Genomic DNA, 20,924 nt, shown 5'->3' with positions numbered 1-20,924 from the left:
TTATTCTTTGTGGGATATTCAGCAAGACCCAGTTTCCCTAAAGCTTAGAATGTGCATCTCTAAAACAAGGTCAGAAATTAGTTTCACCCTGCCTACTTGAATCCCAGGAGACCAGTGATGGTGAAAGCTTCGCAAATCCCAAAGAACTACAGGGGTGTGTGGGGATTATTCTGAATGCTGATTGCACTGCTTTCAGGGACACCTGCTGACTTGGCCCAAGACAGAAGGGCATTGCAGCCACGCATGTTTTTGTTTCAATGGTCGGATTACAAATCGTGAGTTGCCCTGAATACTGATGCCAGATGCACCTCCTTTGCCTGTGTGGATCATCCCTTCGTCCTGGACAACAACCTCACAATAGCACCTGCCTAAAAACTCAGTTTATCCTTGTCCCAACCCACAGGGCACCGGTGTGTGAAACAGTTCTTCTCAAGCCCTTCGTTCATTCATTCTCTCACTATTTCAGCGCCCTTCCTACCTGAGACAAGCAGGAGACGCAGAGCAGGAGGTGGTGAGCGCTCTGACAGGGCCTCGCGAAAGTTCTCAGTTCTCGGGAGAGAGGGAGGACCCGCAGGGGGCTCCGGGGAGAAGCTTCCTGCGGAGGCTGACACCTGCACTGCCTCTTGAAAGACAGGACTAACCAGAAGCCCTTGAGGAGGATGGGGAGGGCTTTCCTTGCGGCTGAAACAGCCTGTGCAGAACCTGAAGGTGAGCGAGAACTGGGTATGCTCTGAGAACAACAGATTGTTCAGAGCGGCTGGAGTGCAGAGCTAAGGGGTGCGTGGGCAGAGATAACGCGCCCGCACAAGAGGCAGGAGCCAGGCGGGGAAGGATCTGATGAACCGCGACTTAGTACTTGCTGAGAGAGATATCTGAAATTCCACCGCTAACACTTGCCGGAGGTCACGCAGTTAGCCTGCGGAGCAACACGTCCCAGGCTCCGGGGCCGTGCTCTTTGGCATCCTTTACTCTTACGTAGGTGGCGGCTGCCTCTGGCCACGCGCCAGCGCGAGCCCTGAGCCTGGGCCGGGAGGCGGCCTCCAGCGCCGGCAGGTCCTGCGGCTGCCCTCAGAGCCTCTGAGCTGGGACCGAGCAGCCGCCAGGAGGCCGGCAGCCCACGGGGCTCCCCAAGACACCCCTACCTTCCCCTCCCTGGTCAGTTTTCATTTTTCCGAAAGCTGTATTGGTTCAGGGGCCAAGAAACACCCATCAGGACTCCCCGCCTCCCTAGGCGGGGGCTCTGCCTTTTGTCATCCCTCTCGGGCGTGGGGGTAGGGGTGGCGGCTGGGGGCTGGCCCCTGTCGTGTGAAAAGCGCCCCCCTCCCGCGCCCCCTCCCCGCCTCCCTGCCCACCCACAGCCGCAGCCATGAGCCGGCTTCCAGCAAGGAGCCGGCGAGCAGCACAAAGGAAATGGCAAGAGGGTGAGTCACCCTGAGGCCCTGAGGCTCTCGCTGCCTGGGCTGCAGCCCACAACAGGACCTTTGTGCTGCACTGCGGCAAGACCAGAGGGACAGCCTCGGGGAGGCGGGCATTTCAGGGCGCTAACGCCCGGGAGGGGGAGGAATCTCCACCGGAAGGAGGATCAACTTCTGGGCGCCGCCACTCTGCAGAACCATGGCTGGGGACGCTCAGTATGCCGCTAGAGTGACCCGTGTACCACTTGTCCAACTGCTTGTCCCCTCCGAGAGCACACCCTAACGGCAGAGGTCTATCCCCTTCAGACCTCCTTTCACTGTGGGGTGAAAGGCTAGAGGCCTGGGGCAGAGCCATTCAACTCTCTCTTCCTACCACAGCCCTTAATACAGCATTGAGAAGATGCTGGAGATGGATACAGGATGGGTGGATGGCTAGCTAGCTGGGTGGGTGGGTGGATGGAGGGACCAACAAGTGGGTGGAATAATTCATTCACACAAGCACAGCATGTGAGCAGCTAGCCCAACACTCTGATTTCACAAATGGGGAAATGAAGGCCCAAGACTTGGGAAGGCCTGGAGACAGATCCCACAGCCAGGAGGTGGCCGCTCTAGATTGTGGGTACCATGCTGCCCGGCCTGCTTTGCTCAATCATGTAACTGCTGTAGTGTGGCCCAGGGAACAGGTGCAGGGCGGGATGGATATGTGAACAGAAGTCAGGGTGGTAGAAGCCCCTGTGTGGGTAAGACAATCACCAAGGTTAAGGTCAGGTCCTAGGGACTTACTGGTGAGTGAGGGAGAGAAACCAGAGCAATGAAAGGCAAGGTTCCAGGCCATAAGGTGATCGCAATCTCTTGGCCTAGGCTGGTCATAGGGTTTAGTAATATGGGGGAAGAATGAGCATTTGTTGAGGACCTCACATATGGCAAGCATGAATATTTACTCCTTTGCACAACCCTGAGGGTGGTATCATTCCATATAAAGGAGCCTGGGAGACCAGTGCCCATTGGGACAGTCAGCTGCCAGCTCTGTCAGGGCTTCAGAATGGCAGTCACCTGGTGGGGCCATCATGTGACAGGATTGGGTTCTCAGCCTGGCAAGCCCAGACACTCAGTATTTTCCTCAGAGAGGGTCCACCTCTCAGGACTAATTCACCTCACTGTCAGTGTCTGACATGTTACCAAGAGAGTGAGGCGCAGAGGATCTGAGCTCTTCTCCTGGAGAAAAGATGAGTCTGTAAGGCTGGCAGGGGGCACGGAAGCAGAAGGAGAGGTTAAAAGCCAAGCCAGGGAGCTCTGATCACCTGGGGCCCTCGCTTCCATAGTCGGGTGGCCTGCCCTGAGCTGTACAGCTGAACTCCTGAAGCCAGGCACACCCTGTGCAGCATGCAGACAAGGCCTTTCTCCATGGCCTTTTCTTTCCCAGTTCCCTTGACAGTCATACTCACCACACTCCTTCCAACAATCTTCTTTCAGTTCAAACCAAATCAACAGACTAGTCAAAAGCTTCAGACCAGCTGTTACAGCCACGCTCTGGAGACCACACCCTGGACTCCCTGATGAGATTCAGACGGTCCAGAAGTCCTGCCATCTCTTGGCAGACCAAGGCTTAGACAGATGCAGTCCATATGTGGCAAGCATCACTCCCCACCTCTGGCATTTCCCAGTTCCTTACAGAAGCTGATTTGAATTTAAGGATGAGGGCACTGGACCTCCACCTCCACAGACGTCCTAGATTATCCAGTTTAAAGATGAAGAGTTTAGAAGCTCAGCAACTTGCCCAAATTCCTCCCAAAATAATGGCACCAAGATTCAAACCCACTCTATTGTGGACGATTCCCCTCAAGACTGTTAACGACTGTTGTTGCTCTTGTTCAGTCACTAAGTCATGTCCAGCTCTTTGCGATCCCCTGGACTGCAGCACATCAGGCTTCCTTGTCCTTCACCACCTCCCAGAATTTCCTCAAACTCATGTTCATTGAGTTGGTGATGCTATCTAACCATCTCATCCTAATGATACTAAAGGCCACCAATGGCTGAGGGCCTGCTATGTGCCAGGGATATGCGCTTGGCACCTTACGTAGGTTTTTGTTACATATTTCTCTCAGCAATGGCAGAAGACTGTTCTCAACTTCATTTCAAACGTGAGAGTGAGCATGAGAAGCAGGAAAGAGACTTGCTCCAGCCAGGGTGACTGTTCAAGTGCTTAATTTCAAACCAATCATGAGCCTGTCTACCCAAGCTCTTTGCCACCCCACTCCAGGGCAGAGTTAAGCAGGATTTCTGCAATAAGACCCCCTTCATCTCAACAGTACTCCTGGTCCTGTCCTGGGGAGGAGAAGCCTGCAGCTTGGAGCAGGAGAGGTAGTAACAGCAGGGTTACCAAAGTCCAGAGTCTCCCCCTCTGAGCTGTTGGTCTAGGGATTAGGTCTATATCAGCTTCCCAGAGAGGGACAGGTTCAGGCTGCCTGACTTCCGATGACTAATACATTGATTCACCTGTGAGATACACCGGGCAGAGGAGGCAGTGTTTCAGAGCACTGGCTGGATCTGAAACTCTGTCCCTAGCTTCCTATTCCTGAGACTTTGGACATGTTACTTACCCACTTTGAATCCCAATTGAAACTGGGGGAAATAAAAGTCAACCTGATGGGGTGACTATGGCTTAAAAAAATATTTGTGTGTGAAATGCTCAGTTCAGAGGTTGGTGTTTAGTAGGAGTTCAATAAATGGTAATCCCTCTAATTTTCATTATCACTATTAAAACTGGACTTGGTCAGCTGATAAGGTCTCCTGCCTGGTGGGTGGATCACACATTCCAGGCCAGAAGACCGCTTGCTAGGAAAGCCTAGGTAAGAGGGCAGGGCCTGAGCCCTCAGTACCTGATATAGCAGGATGAGGGGTGAGAGCCTTGGACCCCACTTCCTCAGACTTCCCAGGTTATCAGTTTAGAGGCGAGGAGTTCGGAGGTTCAGTAACTTGCCCACAGTCTCCCCTAAATAACAGCACCAATATTCAAACTCACTGGTCCCTCCCACCCCCAGGGTATTTCTGTTTGAACCCCAGTGTTGGAAGTACTCTTATCTTCTCCTGGATGGAGCTGTTCATCATGACAACACTCTCCTTTCTCAGTACTCCCTTCTGACGGAAAATCAGGCCTGGGGCCACCTCATCTTTGCAGCCCCTGGAGAGTAACATCGTGTGCCCCCTCCAAGACCCTGATCAAATGTACCTTTCTGTGTGAGGCCTCCCCAGCTGCCCTAGGCCGAGGTAGACCAACCACATGCTGATGAGCTCATCGCAGTGTCTGAGACAGAGAGCAGAGGCCTACAGAAGTGGCAGTTGTCTTTCTGGAGCTTGAAGTCTAGTGGGACAACAAACAAAGCCCAGAAGTAAACCCCATCATTACAGCTTCTGGTAACTGCCCAGAACGGAATAGGCAGCATGATGTAATAGACAATAATGCTAGGAGTGATGGGGTCATCAGGAAAGGCCTTTCTGGGGAGGTGGCATTTACCCTGAGGCCGGAAGGATGAGATGGAGCCAACTTTGCCAAGAGCAGGGAACAGAGGGTTCCCAGCATAAGGAATAGCTTTTCCCTCCCCAGGAGGGAAAGAATTTGGTGTGTTTCTCATTGAGAGAAAATCTGCTGGAGCAGATGGAGGGGCTGGGAGGAGGCGTAGCTGTCACACACAGGCAGAGGCCTCAGTCCTCTGTGTCCCAGCTGGATGTGTGATGGTGAGAATAAGGCCCATCGTCTTTCACTGAGCATCTACTGTGCGCCACATCCACTATGCGTAGACACTTTGCATAGACTGTCTCAGTTCCTCTCCACTCTCCTGCCGCTTCCATCCACTACTCTGTGTCCTTTGTGCTCATCTCGCTGCCTTGCCGGTGCTCCTCTGCAGGATTGCTTCCCGTCCGCTCTGTCCACTCCACAGCCCTCGTTAGACTCTAAGTGCCTCTGAAGGTGTCTCTGGACCCAAATTCCTAGCCTGGAACAGGGTGCTGCCATGTCTGTGGCGTTTTCAGCATCACTGCCCTTCATCTGGTCCTGAGCAGTTTTAATTTGGGGGATCAGTAAGACACTGAAATGTTTTAGGTAAAGTTTGTAGGAAACACACCAGGCATCCTGATGTAATGATTTCAGAAAGCCTCAGTTGCATCAGTAGCACGCTCAGAAATATTACTTAGGTCAGCCAGTTCCGGGACCTTCTACACAGGGAGCGAATCTCACCCCTTTGTGTGTTAGTGTCTATTGCAAAGCATGGCAGTCCCAGACCTGCCCCCTGATGGTGGAGGTCTAGACAGGTCTAGACCATGTTGCAGAGAACAGGGATGAGTTTGTGCCACTCAACACAGTCACAGAGCACCTACTACATCCAGACCCAGGCAGATGTTCTGTTGAATATAAACATGAATTCAGTGTCCTTAGTCACAATATTACCAGGCTGACTGAGCACAGTGTTCTAACGGCAGGACCGGTTGCACCTGGTGATGGGGAGGTGAGTGACACAGCAGGGGCCAGATCACAGAGAATCTTGAATGCCAGGCCAAAGGCTTTGGACTTTAGCATGTAAGTAATGGAAAAGCAGGGAACCCAAAGTGTAATTTTTTTTTAACTTTTTTTTTGAGAAGAGGACATTGCTGTTTTGAAAGTCATTCTGTGAAAAAAAGTAAAGAAAATAACTGACAAGTGTTTAGGAATAATTTTTTTAAAGTGTGTTCAGAGGATGGCATCCCTGATGGTAGGGGCTTGGAGCAGCCCACTTCATTCACAGTGTGAGCAAGCTCTGGGGCTGGGAGACACAGAGAGATCAGAGAGGGATCCATGTTGAGGAAGAGGCTGGGGGCAAGGGTGCAGGGTGGCCAGGGTAGGACTGTTGCTATGGAAATGTCAGTCAAAGTTTACCCAGAAACCCATGGTAAATGGAACAATACTGGCCTGAAGTTGAAATCAGGTTCCAATCCAATTTTAGTCACGATAAACTATGTAACTTAGAATAAGTCACTTTATTCTCTGAATAACTTTCTTCAACTGAACAATGGAGAGTACAACCTCCAAATCTTGACTTGTAATAGACAAAAAGATGTGAAAGGTACTTACTGAATGTGAGTATACAAGGTCTTCCTCCAGGTGGTCAGTTGGAATGAATCTTTTTCCCCCATGCATGTTCCCATCTTTTTCATCATATGACCTTAGACTGAGCCCTGTGACTCCTTAAGGCCCCTCTAGCTCTATGACAGATTAGGATTTTATCAGATTAAGTTGACTCAGGTCTACAGAATGCCGAAATGAAACTATTCTCCTAAAAAATATCATAGTCAGGTCTAAATAATAGAGCCATGTTGCATATTTAACACATATTTTACCAAATCTCAGCAGACTGTGCAATGTATTCTGGTTTGATTTTCAAATAAAAGTGTTACTTATTTCTTAAAGGCAGACAGTAATGAAAAGGCAATTTTGTTCTCTGGCCATTAAAGATGGACTATATATAGTATCCTACCTGTAGGTCTTCTCACCCTTTCCAGCTTGAAATTTTCTTCACTGAAATTTACCACAACCAGTGGAGATGGTTTGTTTTGAAAGTACAACTCTGAGAAAAGAGAGAGTGCCACCCAGAAAAAGGGCAGATGGAGGGAATGCACAGCCACCAGGCAACTTTTCCAGGGTTGTTAGAAAGACATCCGCAGCTCTTTGAGGGAACTCTGACCAGAAGGTGATGAGACAATAGTGACCTGGAGCCGGGGCTCTGCGTGGCTGGCATCTGCGTGGCATCTTCTGTGCATGGAGCCTTGGTCTCCAAAGGAGCAGACCGTGTGTGCTCCCACCTTCCTGCTTGGGAGCAGGAGGAGTTGGACTCAGAGGTTCTCTTGTTTCTTGAATCACCAAACCAGAGTTCAGAGATCTAAAACAGATGTAAGATCATCCCAGTGTGAAGGGTATAATTAATTTACAGAACGGATGCTTCTACTTGTAAAATCTTTACTGTGCTTTTCTGTCTGACTTGGGGGCAATTTTGGGAAAGAATAGCAAGGTTGAGGAATGCTACCCTCACATGAGTGGGGGAGAAAAGACATCATAAAGATGCAGAAGATAGAGATTTGGCCTCAAGAAGACAGAGAGAGAAGCTCCCCAGGGACCATCGTCTTCTCTGGATGCTCAGGACAGGGGTGCCAGAACTCTACACAGATGGCCAAGGATGGTATCCCAGCCTGGGTCCTCACAGCAAGCAGCTCTGCAGCACAAGCTGGTAGTTTATGTGGGGACGTGATCCCAAGAAACAGGAGAAAGGCTGGGGAGGGTAAAGGGGAACGAGGAAGAGCCAATCTGAGGATCAGTCCAGCAGGAAACCAGAGCTTGAACCTGGGGCCTCACAGAGAAATGTGAAGGGAGTATTTATCGACCACTGGTTCTCACTGAGCACAGGCCACCTCATGAGTCATAACCCCCCTTTCCCCTTCTATTTCCAGATTTTCACCAGTGTCCGAATGGAAAAATTGATTTCCTCAGGCACTCTGCAGATGGTGGCAGAGGAGCCTAGGGGCAAGAAGGGAGAGAAAGGAGGAGCAGAGCAGTTGCAGCAGGGTGCGGGTGGGGCAAGTTCTGGCTGCATGACAAGAAGGGCTGACGGGATGAATGCGCTCATCAAGTTAGAAAAGTCAACACTTGGTGGCAAGTGAGGATGGACTCACCAGTCAAAACTGGACTCCCAACCCATGGATGGGGAGCGGGGTAGTTTTCTGTTTAATAGTTTTAGAAGATTCTAGAAAGACAATTTTCTTAGAAAGGAGGAGAGAATGGGAGAAAAAAAGAAGGGAGGAAGGAACAAGAAAGGAGGGAGGGAAGGAAAATTGCTAGAATCTCAGGGAGATGCAGATTCAGTCCTGGTGGCAGTGTTAAGTTGCTCAGTCATGTCCAGCTCTTTGCTACCCCATGGACTGCAGCCCTCCAGGTTCCTCTGTCCATGGACTTCTCCAGGCAAGAATAGTGAAGTGGATAGCCATTCCTTTCTCCAGGGGATCCTCCTGACCCAGGGATTGTGGGTCTCCTGCATTGCAGGCAGATTCTTTACTGTCTGAGCCACCAAAAACAAACCTAGAGTTTTCTCTTTGTATAATTACAAAGCTAATTCATGCCTAAAATATTCCAACACGTAGAATATATAGTGATTAATTTCTCTTCTATCCCAGATCTCAGTTTCTCTCCCCAGAGGTAATTACTGTTAAGAGTTTCTTGTGTATCTGTCCCCAGATATTTTATGCATATGAACATATGTATACTTCCTTTTAAAATCACAACTTAAAACACACTTTCTGTTTTCATTTTCTGTTTCAAAGATTGCTTCACATGAACATATGTAAATCTAACTCATTAAAAAAAAATCCTACATAATCTTCTAGAAGAAGGAATTATTGAATTAATCTTTTTATGGACAGGAAGTGGTTTTTTCTTTTTTTTCTTCATTGATTACAATGAACTGTTGAATATTCTTGTGTGTCATTTGTACGCAGATGTAAGAAATTTCACATTTCTGGGAGTGACCAAAAAAAAAAAAAGTGTGTGGTTAAACTTTGAGCAGAGATTCCCAAGTTGTACCTGAAGGATTCTTGAAGATGTGTGCTCCTACCCTGGAGGGGAGAGTGCCTGCTGGGGTTCCCAGTTCTCAACACTTGGTGATCTTTACAAATCTAGTAAGTAAAAAATGAATCTCCTTGTTATTTTAATTTGCATGTGTTTAATTGTGAGTGATACCCAACACTTTATCATGTTTTTATAAACCAGGTGTTTTCTCTTTCTGAAAGTGCTTGTTTAAGAGCCAAAATAGCAGACACACATATGCTTGGTGTACAGGCCTGAATGAATCATGATTGATCTAAAAACCTGTTGTGCCAGACGTGGAGGAGAGAACAGGGGGCCAAGGCAATACAGCCCCTGTCTGCAGCACTTAGGTCACGGAGGGGGGCACCCAGACACCAAGCAACGGCGATAATGTGTGATAATGTGCTTCGGTGTCACAGGACGAACTGGAAAGTGCCCCACAGGCAGCAGGCTAGCCCTCTGACCTGCCGCACCTTCCCAGCACAGCAAGGGGGGGTTAAAAGAAGACAAAGTGTTCTTCTAACTTTGGAGCAGAGTGTTCTCAGTAGGAGGCAGTGGGGCCACAAGTGTGAAGTCCCCAAGGTGAGAGACAGCATTAAATGTCAGAAATTCGGAAGGGGTGACAGTGGGGGCAGGGTATTAAGAGGGAAGCTGGGGAAGGAGGAGAAGAGAGAGAATCGTGAACCAGCCCCGTTTGCCAGAAACTAAGGAGAACCCAGGAGCCCCCTGGCTCATCTGGACGAGTGTGTTGCCCCAGGGGCTGAGGCCGCAGGAGGGGGCTGCTGATTAACTGCTCTAAGGATTTGGGACTTTTTATCTGAAGGGCAATAGTGGACAATTAGAGCTTTCAACAGGGAAGTGATATGTTAGGGTCGAATTTCGCGAGGTTCGGTGTTGTTGGGAGGAGGAAGGAGGGGGCTGTGCGGCCAGGCTGGAGCCAGGGAAGGAGTTTGCAGCGTCACAGGTAAGATCTGAAGCTGCCTGGAACCCGGGTGGGGTTGGCAGTGAAGACAAGAGCCACGGGCAGGCTCAGAACTACTTAGGAAGGAGAAGCAGCAGCAGGGTTTCAGGACCGACTGCTGTGGGAGTGAGGGAAAGAGGGGGAGCTCTGGGCGGTGCTGGTGTCCTCTGAGATGTGGAGCAGCCTGGGGTGGTGTTGGGAGGAGGGAGCAAATGGATCAGAATTCAGTCTGTGGAGGCCAGGGGCCTGAGAGACATGCTCACGATCATGGGCAGGAGGCAATTTCACTATCTGGATCTGCATTTCAGGAGAGAAGATCAGAATGGACATATAGCTCGGGGCCACTTCACCTTAAGAATGCTACCTGGTGTGTGTAAGAACCCCCACAGATGGGGAGGAAAGCCTGATTTAAGGCTGTAAAGATAATGACATTCATTAAAAACAAACTGAGAAGACAATTTTACAAAAGTTCTAAGTAATTCACTTTCAGTTCAGTTCAGTTCAGTCGCTCAGTCGTGTCCGACTCTTTGCGACCCCATGAATCGCAGCACGCCAGGCCTCCCTGTCCATCACCAACTCCCGGAGTTCACTCAGACTCGCGTTCATCGAGTCAGTGATGCCATCCAGCCATCTCATCCTCAGTCGTCCCCTTCTTTTCCTGCCCGCAATCCCTCCCAGCATTAAAGTCTTTTCCAATGAGTCAATTCTTCGCATGAGGTGGCCAAAGTACTGGAGTTTCAGCTTTAGCATCATTCTTTCCAAAGAAATCCCAGGGCTGATCTCCTTCAGAATGGACTGGTTGGATCTCCTTGCAGTCCAAGGGACTCTCAAGAGTCTTCTCTAACACCACAGTTCAAAAGCATCAGTTCTTCGGCGCTCAGCCTTCTTCACAGTCCAACTCTCACATCCATACATGACTACTGGAAAAACCATAGCCCACTTTAGAATAACTTAAAAATATTTAGTGAAATTGTCTTGTATATGTTTTAACAGGCTCTGCCAGAGCCTGTGTATATACAGAACGAGGGGTCAGTATCTGGAAAGACTCTTCTAGATACCCTTCAAGTCCAGGCTGCTTGTCAATAAGTTTGTGCTCACTGGACACAGAGTCAGGAGGGAGAATCTGAGGGTGGAGACCTCAGAACACAAACACCCAACATCCTCAGCTGCCCAAGCCAGGGACGCTGCTGGCCTGGGGTCTGGTGACCAGGGCCCTCCCTGAGATGCAAGCTCCTGGTAGAGCCAGGGTCTGTTAGAACCGGGAGATGTCCTCGTCCCTGACCACAGTGAGGCCCTATTTTGCTGTGAAAGTGCTGCGTATGTTGTGAGAGAGCAGGGCGCTTGCTGCACAGATCTGCAGGGAACAGCAAGGCCAAATAAGCTGACAGGGCTTGAGGAAGCAGGTCACAGACTGCTCGCCAGGGCTGCAGGCTTGCTCCCTCCCCGGAGGCACGTTGCTATGTGTCTGCTGGGGCTCTGCGTCCACTGATCCCAGCTGACTTTGGGAAGTTCACCCCATGCACTTGTCACTTTGCAGAACAGGCATCAGAGGCCTGATCTGTGCGAACAGACTGCCCGGGAGGGTTGCCAAGGGAAGCAAGGGAAGATGAGGAAGTCCTGCCCATCAGAGAAGGTACTGGCCCCCTTTCCCGGTAGGCAAAATGAGATCAGATCCTTCAAATGTGTACATCATCTTAGCTTCTCAGGGTGGCATCACGGACAGTGTTCCCTTGTCAGAGAGGAGCATATTTGTCCAGTTTCTTGGCCAATAAATGATGAAAATGGGGCTTGGTCCTGGGTCTCTTCTATTACTTCACCATCCATTCAACAGTTGCTGTTTCCTGAGCCTTTACTAATCCTTTCCACTGCCCAGGACAGAGAGAAGAGCGAGGCCCACAGCCACCCTCACAGCACTATGCAGACACCTTCCTCAGTGAGCACACCAGCATCCTGCCCTGGACCAGCCTCTCACAAGGACCCCCGCCCCACCCCACTTGGGCACCAACACCTAGTGCTGCGGTGCCCCCTGCACAGACTCCTCCTCACCCACCTGGGGTCTGACGGTCTGCAGGGGGCTACCCACTAGGCAGGGGCTTCCCAGGTGGCGCTAGTGGTAGAGAACCCACCTGCTAACGCAGGCGGCATAAGAGACTCAGGTTCGATATCTGGGTCGGGAAGATTCCCTGGACAAGGAAATGGCACCCACTCCAGTATTCTTGTCTGGAGAATCCCATGGGTGGAGGCACCTGACAGCTACAGTCCATAGGGTCGCAAAGAGTCAGACAAGGCTGAAATCACTTAACACACACACACACACACACACACACACACCCTAGGCAGACTCCCTCCTCACTCCACTTAGGGTCTTAGAGTGTCTGTGCCAGGGTGCACCCCACCCCCAGCCCCTGAAGACTCTCTTCTCACCTGTCTCAGGCCTGACTCTCCACACTGGGCCTCCTTCCACAGGAGACCCCTTTCTGAGCACATGTGGTCTCTCCTGCACATGGGGCCACCCTCCCACATTGACAACTTCCTCAACCCCATGGGCCCCAGGACCCCCACCCCCTGTGAGAACCTCCTCCTTACTCTGGTTAACTCTGCCCTTTTGCTCTGGACACTGCTCAGGTGTGGAGGCCTATTTGGCTCCACCTCACTCGATCCCTTCTGGACAGAATTGCCTGGAAAAGGGAAGACAGCTCTTTCTTGTGGTCTCTTACTACACCCATCGTCTCCTTTGTTCACACTGGTATCTCCATGTCCCTAGGGCTTGTTGAGTTCTCCAGTTCACTGAGGTCTTTGTTGGGTCCCACCAAGTCTTCCCTGCCTCTGATCCCGTTTCTGCACCATCTTTGATGACCCAGAATTCTTCAAGCGCCAAAGCTGTTGGATTCTGTTGGAAGATGTGAAAGGACACCTCTGATCACCACTCTGCTTTGTCACCCCCTGCCGTGTCATGGGCCCTGCGTTTCCATTTGGAGCCAGACAGCTCTTCCAGGGTGTATCTGGTTGGGCCAACCTCCCCATGCTGGGCTGGAGACAAATCTGAGTGACAGATACCACGTTGTGTGTGGGATTCCCTGCCCTCTTCTTCTTAGAATCTGTACTTACCAGACCAAGCTTGCAATGCCCTAACTCCTGTTCTCTTATGATAAACCTCTTAGGGGGCAGCTGAGACCCCAGCATGAACGGACTTCTGGTTGCCCATTGCCAGATATTTCTAACTCTGGCTGCGGGTACAGTTTGCCCTGAAACTGGACCATCTGCAATTATCGGGCCGAGATAACTGTCCTTGGACTATCTCCCTCTCCCTCACTGTGCTCCAAATATGGTGGGTCCTTGCTTTGTTACCTGGCCGTTGGCTAAGACTCTTGCAGTTCTGAGGAATGAGGACTTGAAAAGGCTCATGGAAGAGACAGACCAGGGCCCATCTGCCACAATTCAAGTCCACGCACACCTGAAAGGCCACCTGGGATCTTTTCCCTCCCATCTACCTCAGCCTTTAGCCAGCCCAGAGGAAATTAGATTCTGTTTTCTCCTTTTATGATGAGTTAAGGAGGAATATGATGAAGGGACATTTAAGCTACCTATGATCAGGTAACTTGTCTATGGAGATTTATCAGACCATGGCTAGGTCTCCAGGGAGGGTTGGGAAACATTGCCAACAGACACTGAGTCTTGGAGAAGCCTTCATTGGCCTGGATCACCCAGTTCCACTGTTTCATTTGCCGTCCTTTACAATTTCTGATTCTAACACAGAGTGGGCGGTTTTTAAAAGTTGACAAGAGAAGGCACATGCTCAGTTTATGAGCGTGTGGAGAGAAAGCTCCTCCTGCAGAAGGGAATAGAAGGAGGGTGGCCCAACTGCATCCGAGCAAGTCAGGAGGCCTCCGCCCCATGCAAGTCCTGCTGGGAGTCCCAGGGAGTGACTCCACCTGCTCTGGGACTTCCCCTCTGTCCCACGGGTGCCGCTGCAACACTCAGCAGTGAAGCCCTGGCCCAAGAAGTGGAGGAAAGCGGGGAGATGGAGGGGAGCATCTGTTCTCGGGCACCTGTCTTTGTAGCTCCTGGGCAGCAGGAGCACGTAGGGGGAGGGGCATAATGCACCACCCTGTCCCGGGATGCCATCACTCCCTTTGGAGGGAAGGCTATTGGGAGGGCTAACCAATAGGACCTTCCGTAGCACTGGACACGATCTATATCTGTGCTGTCCAACAGGATGGCCATTTAGCCATCCATCTGTGACTCCTGAGCCCTTGAAATGAGGCTAGTGTGGCGATGAACTGAATTTTCCGTTTTCTTTAATTTTAATTAATTTGCCTTTATATTTACATAGTCATGTGTCGCGAACGGCTACCATATTGGACAGTGTGGCCCTGGGCGATGCCCTCCTCTGCTGGGCACTCTCATCTCACTCAGGTGTTGCTAGTGATGGCCTGGATTCCTTGAGGCACCAAAAAAGTGGCTTGTGGGTGAGTAGAGAAAACACCTCTTCCTGAATTATGCTCCATGACAGGGGTCCCAGAGAGTGCTGTTCCTGCCTTTTTGGAAAAAGCTGGCTCTTTCTGTGTAATTACAGTGTCTAACTTTCCACTGGCTATGTGAGACCTCAACAGGGTCTGGAGTTGGTATGCAGGCTCCAGAGACCTGTGACTAAAGCATCCTGCTGCACAGACTCCCCAGCCCTGGGCCATCTCTGCTCAGCAGGCACCCTCTCCCAGGAGACCCTCAGCATCCTGCTATACCGTTCTCCTCCCAGGTCTGAAAACCAGCTGCTCCCTTCAAGAAGCTTTCAGGCTCCTGAGAAGACACAGAAATTGCTTGGCAAAGGTGGAAATAAAACAACTAAGCCAACAAGGGCAGCCAAGGAGAGAGCAACTCTCTCTGGAGCCGTGGTCCTCAAAGTGTGATCACTGAACCACAGCACCAGCATTAGCTGGAAACTTGCTGGAAACACAAGTCTGCTCAGACCCAGACTGTTGAACCAGAAATTCCAGGGGAGGAGCCCAGCAATCTGTGCTTTAATGAGAATTCAGAGGCTCTCAGAATGTGAGAACCGTAGGGCGGAGATGGGTGGGGCAGAGGGAATAGGACTGACTTCTCAGAAGATCCCAGAACAAGCTTCTGGGCCCTGAAGAGGAGCGCAGGGCAGTGGGGAAGGAAGGCATGTCTAGGCATAGGCCCCGCACCACATCCCACAACTGTGTCCACGCTCCCCATACCTTCTGATACATATTTAATAATCTTGGAATCATCATTTTGTAGACATTACATTGTTTAGAGTAAACGGAAAAGTATTCTTCAGAGTCAAAATTGCTTTAAGTTTTTTATTTTGTATTATTTTATATTTTATTTTGTATTTTGTAATTTATTTTGTAAATTAATAATGTTGTGATAGTGTCAGGTGAACAGTGAAGGGATTCAGCCATCCATAAACGTGTATCCATTCTCCCCGAAACTTCCCTTCCATCCAGGCTGCTGCATAACATTGAGCAGAGTCCCATGTGCTATACAGTAGGACCTTGCTAGTTACCCATTTTAAATATAGCAGTGTGTACACGTCCATCCCAAACTCCCTAACTATCATTCCCCCTGGGAACCATAAGTTTTGTGCCCTGACTCTGTGAGTCTCTTTCAAGTCAAAATTGCCTTGTAAAAGAATTCTTGGTTGCACCTGATTTTGTGTTCTAAATGTAAGTGAGGATTCTCTTTATGCTATTTTTGAAAGTTACAAAATTTACCTGATGAACTCACCCAGTCTCTTTCCTTTGGCTCCTTTAAAGAAAGTATATAACTCTTAATGCAAAATGTCTATTCAAAGAAATCAAAGATGTATAGCTAAGACACTGCTTATTAATAATCCTCTTCTCTTGGACATTTATTTCTCCATCAGCTCTATTTCCCCTGCAATCTACCTATCCACCTTCTCCCTCCAACCCCCTATATACTTCCTGGCATTGAGCAAGGAAATCAGGCAACCAACTTGCTAAAACTATAAAAAGGTAAAGATAAAGATCTAAGTAAGAGACTTCCTTACTTTAGTGTGCTTTTGTGCATGCATGGTACATGGAAATTTCATTATTTAGTGAAAAAAGCACAGGTTGAATCCTAGCTCCACCTTTTACTAATGAGTCATTAAGCTCTAAGTCTGTGCTTCCTCTTTGCCATGCCTTTTACATGAGGCTAAGGATGATGCTTTTGAACTGCGGTGTTGGAGAAGACTCTTGAGAGTCCCTTGGACTGCAAGGAGATCCAACCAGTCCATTCTAAAGGAGATCTGTCCTGGGTGTTCACTGGAAGGACTGATGCTAAAGCTGAAACTCCAATAATTTGGCCACCTCGTGTGAAGAGTTGACTCATTGTAAAAGACTCTGATGCTGGGAGGGATTGGGGGCAGGAGGAGAAGGGGACGACAGAGGATGAGATGGCTGGATGGCATCACCAACTCGATGGACGTGAGTCTGAGTGAACTCCGGGAGTTGGTGATGGACAGGGAGGCCTGGCGTGCTGCGATTCATGGGGTCGCAAAGAGTCGGACACGACTGAGCGACTGAACTGAATTGAACTGAAGGATGTGTTGTGAGTGTTACATGAAATAATCACATGTGAAGTAGCTGACACTTAATAAACATATTTGTTTCTACCTTCCTTTTCTTCTTTCAGGATAAACATGGAAAACATGAAAACATCTCAGACTCCGAACAAGATTAATTTGAGTCTAAGACAGCAATGTACTGTGACCTTAGGTGAATTATTGAATGGCTCACCATCCCAGGTTCCTCATCTTTAGAATGAGGGTGGGAAAAACCATACCCATCTCAAAGGGTCATCCTGAGGATTAGAAATCTTGATACATGCCAAGGTCATGAAAGAGTACCTAAAGAGAGACCACAGCAAGCACGGAATGGTAGGTCAGCTTGTGTTGCTGACGTTATTATTATACTCAGTTCTCAGCTGTTATGGACAATGAGATTGTCAGGGCAGTGGCCTGTAGATCAAAGATCTTCCCATGCACTGCAACCTCCAGAGCCTTGGTCAGCCTCTTGGCACTACAAAGCTATTTCCACGAAATAGACACTCATGTTCCCTCCAGAACCTCTTTCTCATTCCTTGAGTTTTAAAAATTATATATTCTGAGGAGTTTTGATGGTTTACCTGATCTTTATCACAGGACAGCCATTTCCCTACAGATCTCATGAGACAATTTGGAGAAATTAACGTTTTGGGAAAGGGAAGCAGATTGATCAGTTGATCAGTTCTCTCACTTCGTTTCATAAAAAAAATTAGGATGACAAAGCCAAAAAGTCTAATTTTATGCTAGTTCTCTATTTTCTTTTAAAATTATTATCACTCAGTTCAGTTCAGTCACTCAGTCATGTCTGACTCTTTGCAACCCCATGAATCGCAGTACGCCAGGCCTCCCTGTGGTATGATCAATCACTCACCTAGAGCCAGACATCCTGGAATGTGAAGTCAAGTGGGCCTTAGAAAGCATCACTATGAACAAAGCTAGAGGAGGTGATGGAATTCCAGTTGAGCTATTTCAAATCCTAGAAGATGATGCTGTGAAAGTGCTGCACTCAATATGCCAGCAAATTTGGAAAACTCAGCAGCGGCCACAGGACTGGAAAAGGTCAGTTTTCATTCCCATCCCAAAGAAAGGCAACGCCAAAGAATGCTCAAACTACCGCACAATTGCCCTCATCTCACACTCTAGTAAAGTAATGCTCAAATTATTATCACTAATCCCTCAAAAAACTGTTTGATTCGGGTCACTAAGGGCTTCCCAGGTGGCACTAGTGGTAAAGAACCCGTCTGCCAAGGCATGTGACATAGAGATGAGGGTTCGCTCTCTGGGTTGGGAAGATCTCCTGCAGAAGGGCATGGCAACCCATTCCAGTATTCTTGCCTGGAAAATCCCATGGACAGAGCCTGGTGAGCTACAGTCCATGGGGTCGCAAAAGAGTTGGACAGGACTGACACAGCTTAGCACGCACAGGTCACTAAATTAAATAAACTGACCTTTGGTCAAATGGTTTTGTGGGTCGAAATACTGTTCTGAATGAAAACTTGTCTTTAGATTGGGGCATGGGCTATTTTGATAGAGAATTGTTGAGGATATAGATAGATTTCTACTTAGAGAGTCTTGGCTTACTTTTCTTACCACTGAATTGCCTGGGATGGAAATCCCAAAGGTTCTCCATAGAAGTGAATACTCTTCATTGGTAACATTTTGTTCAGAAGTAAGAGGAAATCTAGCCCTTCATCTTGGAATTCTGCGTCCCTTTGTCTCATGTTTTATTACTTAATCCCAACTTTGTTTGTTTGGTATTTGTTTGTTTTCCTTCCTCCAAATCAAGCAATGTGATTCGCTAACTTCTTGCCTCTTAATGGGGTACAAATAGCACCCCCACACACACTTCCAGATCCATCCACTCCTGCAGGACTCTTCCCAGGACAAACCCACCTCCCCAAAGCACTCTGCCCCAGACATCTGATGTATGCTACCTGACATGGTCTTTGAGTTCGTGGTGGTAGTTTAGTAGCTAAGTCGTGTCCAGACCTTTATAACAGTATGGACTGTAGCACTCCAGGCTCCTCTGTCCATGGAATTTCCTAGGCAAGAATACTGGGTTGGGTTGCCATTTCCTTCTCCAGAGGATCTTCCTGACCCAGGGTTTGAACCCGCATCTCCTGATTGGCAGGTGAATTCTTTACCACTGAGCCACCTGGGAAGCCCACGGTCTGAGTTCAGTTCAATTCAGTTGCTCAGTCATGTCCGACTCTTTGCGACCCCATGGACTGCAGCATGCCAGGCTTCCCTGTCCATCACCAACTCCTGGAGCTTGCTCAAACTTAGGTCCATCGAGTTGGTGATGCCATCCAATCATCTCATCCTCTGTTGTCCCCTTCTCCTCCTGCTTCAATCTTTCCCAGTGTCAGGGTCTTTTCAAATGAGTCTGAGTAACTTATCTATAATATCCAGAAAACATCCTACTTCTTTATCAAAATAGAGTTCTTTATGTGTGGTTCCCAACTCTGCCTACACACTCGAATAACTTAAATAACCTATCTCTTACTAAATGCAGAGATGAGGCCCCATGGCCACACCAATTGAATTAGATACTGGAAGAGTGGGGCCCATGCATCAGCATTTTTTCAAAGCTCCCCAAAGATAGCTGGGACTGAGACTCACTACTATGAATGGACAAAGCCTAAGTGAGTCTTTGTTGTTGTTCATTGCTAAGTCATCTCCAACTCTGTGACCCCATGGACTGTAGCATGCCAGGCCTTCACTATCTCCCAGAGTTTGCTCAAATTCATGTCCATTGAGTCAGTAACACTATCTAACCATCTCATTCTCTGATCCTCTTCTCCTTTTACCTTCAAGCTTTCCCTGCCTGAGGGTCTTTTCCAGTGAGTCGGCTCTTCACATCAAGTGGCCCAAGTATTGGAGCTTCACCTTCAGCATCAGTCCTTCCAACGAATATTCGGGACTGATTCCCTTTAGGATTGACTGGTTTGATCTCTGTGAAGTCTAAGGGGCTCTTAGGAGTCTTCTCCAGCACCACAGTTCAATAGCATCAGTTCTTTAGCACTCAGCCTTCTTTATGGTCCTGCTCTCACATCCATACATAGAGACCTGCAAGATATCCCCTAGGTATGTGAGGACCCTCGGAAAGAGTCACAGAGGCAACATGCCATGGGAAGGTGTGATAGTGGTTCCTAAGCATAGCATGTTGGGAAGAGCCTTTCACATTGCATCATATGATCTGAAAATTCCAGACAAGTGTCTTCAGTTCAGTTCAGCTCAGTCACTCAGCCGTGTCCAACTCTTTGCAACCCCATGGACTGCAGCATGCCAGGACTCCCTGTCCGTCACCAACTCCTAGAGCTTACTCAAACTCATGTCCACATTGAGTTGGTGATGCCATCCAACCACCTCATCCTCTGTCGTCCCCTTCTCCTCCCGCCTTCAATTTTTCCTGGCTTCAGCGTCTTTTCAAATGAGTCAGGTCTTTGCATCAGGTGGCCAAAGTATTGGAATTTCAGCTTCAACATCAGTCCTTCCAATGAATACTCAGGACTGATTTATTTTAGGATGGGCTGGTTGAATCACCTTGCAGTCCAAGGGACTCTAACATCCTAAACATATCTTTTATTGTGGTAAAATATACATAACATAAAAGTTACCATTTTAACCATTTTTCTGTATACAGTCCAGTGGCATTAGTACACTCACATTTGTTGTGCAGCCATCACCACCATCCATCTCCAGAATTCTTTCATCTTCTCCACCTGAAACTCCCCATTAAACACTAACTGTATCCCCCACCCCCCAGGTCCAGCAACCACAAACTGTACTTTCAGTCTCTATGAATTTGACTGCTCTAAGTACCTCTGCTGCTACTGCTAAGTCGCTTCAGTCATGTCCAACTCTGTGCGACCCCAGAGACGGCAGCCCACCAGGCTCCGCCATCCCTGGGATTCTCCAGGCAAGAACACTGGAGTGGGTTGCCATTTTCTTCTCCAATGCATGAAAGTGAAAAGTGAAAGTGAAGTCACTGAGTCGTGTCCAACTCTCAGTGACCCCATGGACTGCAGCCTACCAGGCTCCTCCATCCATGGGATTTTCCAGGCAAGAGTACTGGAGTGGGGTGCCATTGCCTTCTCCCTAAGTACCTCATACAACTGAAATTAAACAATATTTGTCCTTTGGTGTTTGCCTTTTTCCACTTAGCATATAGTCTTTGAGTTCACCCATGGTGTAACAGGTGTCAGAATTTCATTTCTCCCTTTTTAAGTTTGAATAATATTCCATTGTATTATACCACATTTTGTCTGTCCCTGAAATTTGCTATCTGAAATGTGTATTTGCAGTGCCTGTGGGTGCCTATTTACTCACATCTTTACCAGTATTTATGATCTGATACTCTAGTGTTTGCAA

General features: G+C 48.7%; 2 long non-coding RNA genes across 3 annotated transcripts; both read left to right on the top strand.

Annotated features, from left to right (window-relative positions):
- Positions 1-664: 664 nt before the first annotated feature.
- Positions 665-10,542, top strand: LOC138434732 (uncharacterized). 2 transcript variants are annotated; one of them, XR_011254845.1, is made up of 3 exons: positions 665-708; positions 8,931-9,110; positions 10,288-10,542. It is a non-coding gene; the product is annotated as an uncharacterized lncRNA (long non-coding RNA). The 2 variants fall into 2 exon arrangements; XR_011254842.1 differs by lacking the exon at positions 665-708 and adding an exon at positions 1,349-1,421.
- Positions 10,543-10,800: 258 nt separating this feature from the next.
- Positions 10,801-17,068, top strand: LOC138434726 (uncharacterized). Its single transcript, XR_011254841.2, has 3 exons — positions 10,801-13,307; positions 14,313-14,448; positions 16,640-17,068. It is a non-coding gene; the product is annotated as an uncharacterized lncRNA (long non-coding RNA).
- Positions 17,069-20,924: the final 3,856 nt, after the last annotated feature.

Source organism: Ovis canadensis, chromosome 1 (genome assembly GCF_042477335.2).
Source record: "Ovis canadensis isolate MfBH-ARS-UI-01 breed Bighorn chromosome 1, ARS-UI_OviCan_v2, whole genome shotgun sequence".
NCBI classification, from domain to species: Eukaryota; Metazoa; Chordata; class Mammalia; order Artiodactyla; family Bovidae; genus Ovis; species Ovis canadensis.
Note: the sequence above shows the minus strand (reverse complement) of the source record. Positions and strands in the feature narration are given on the sequence as shown.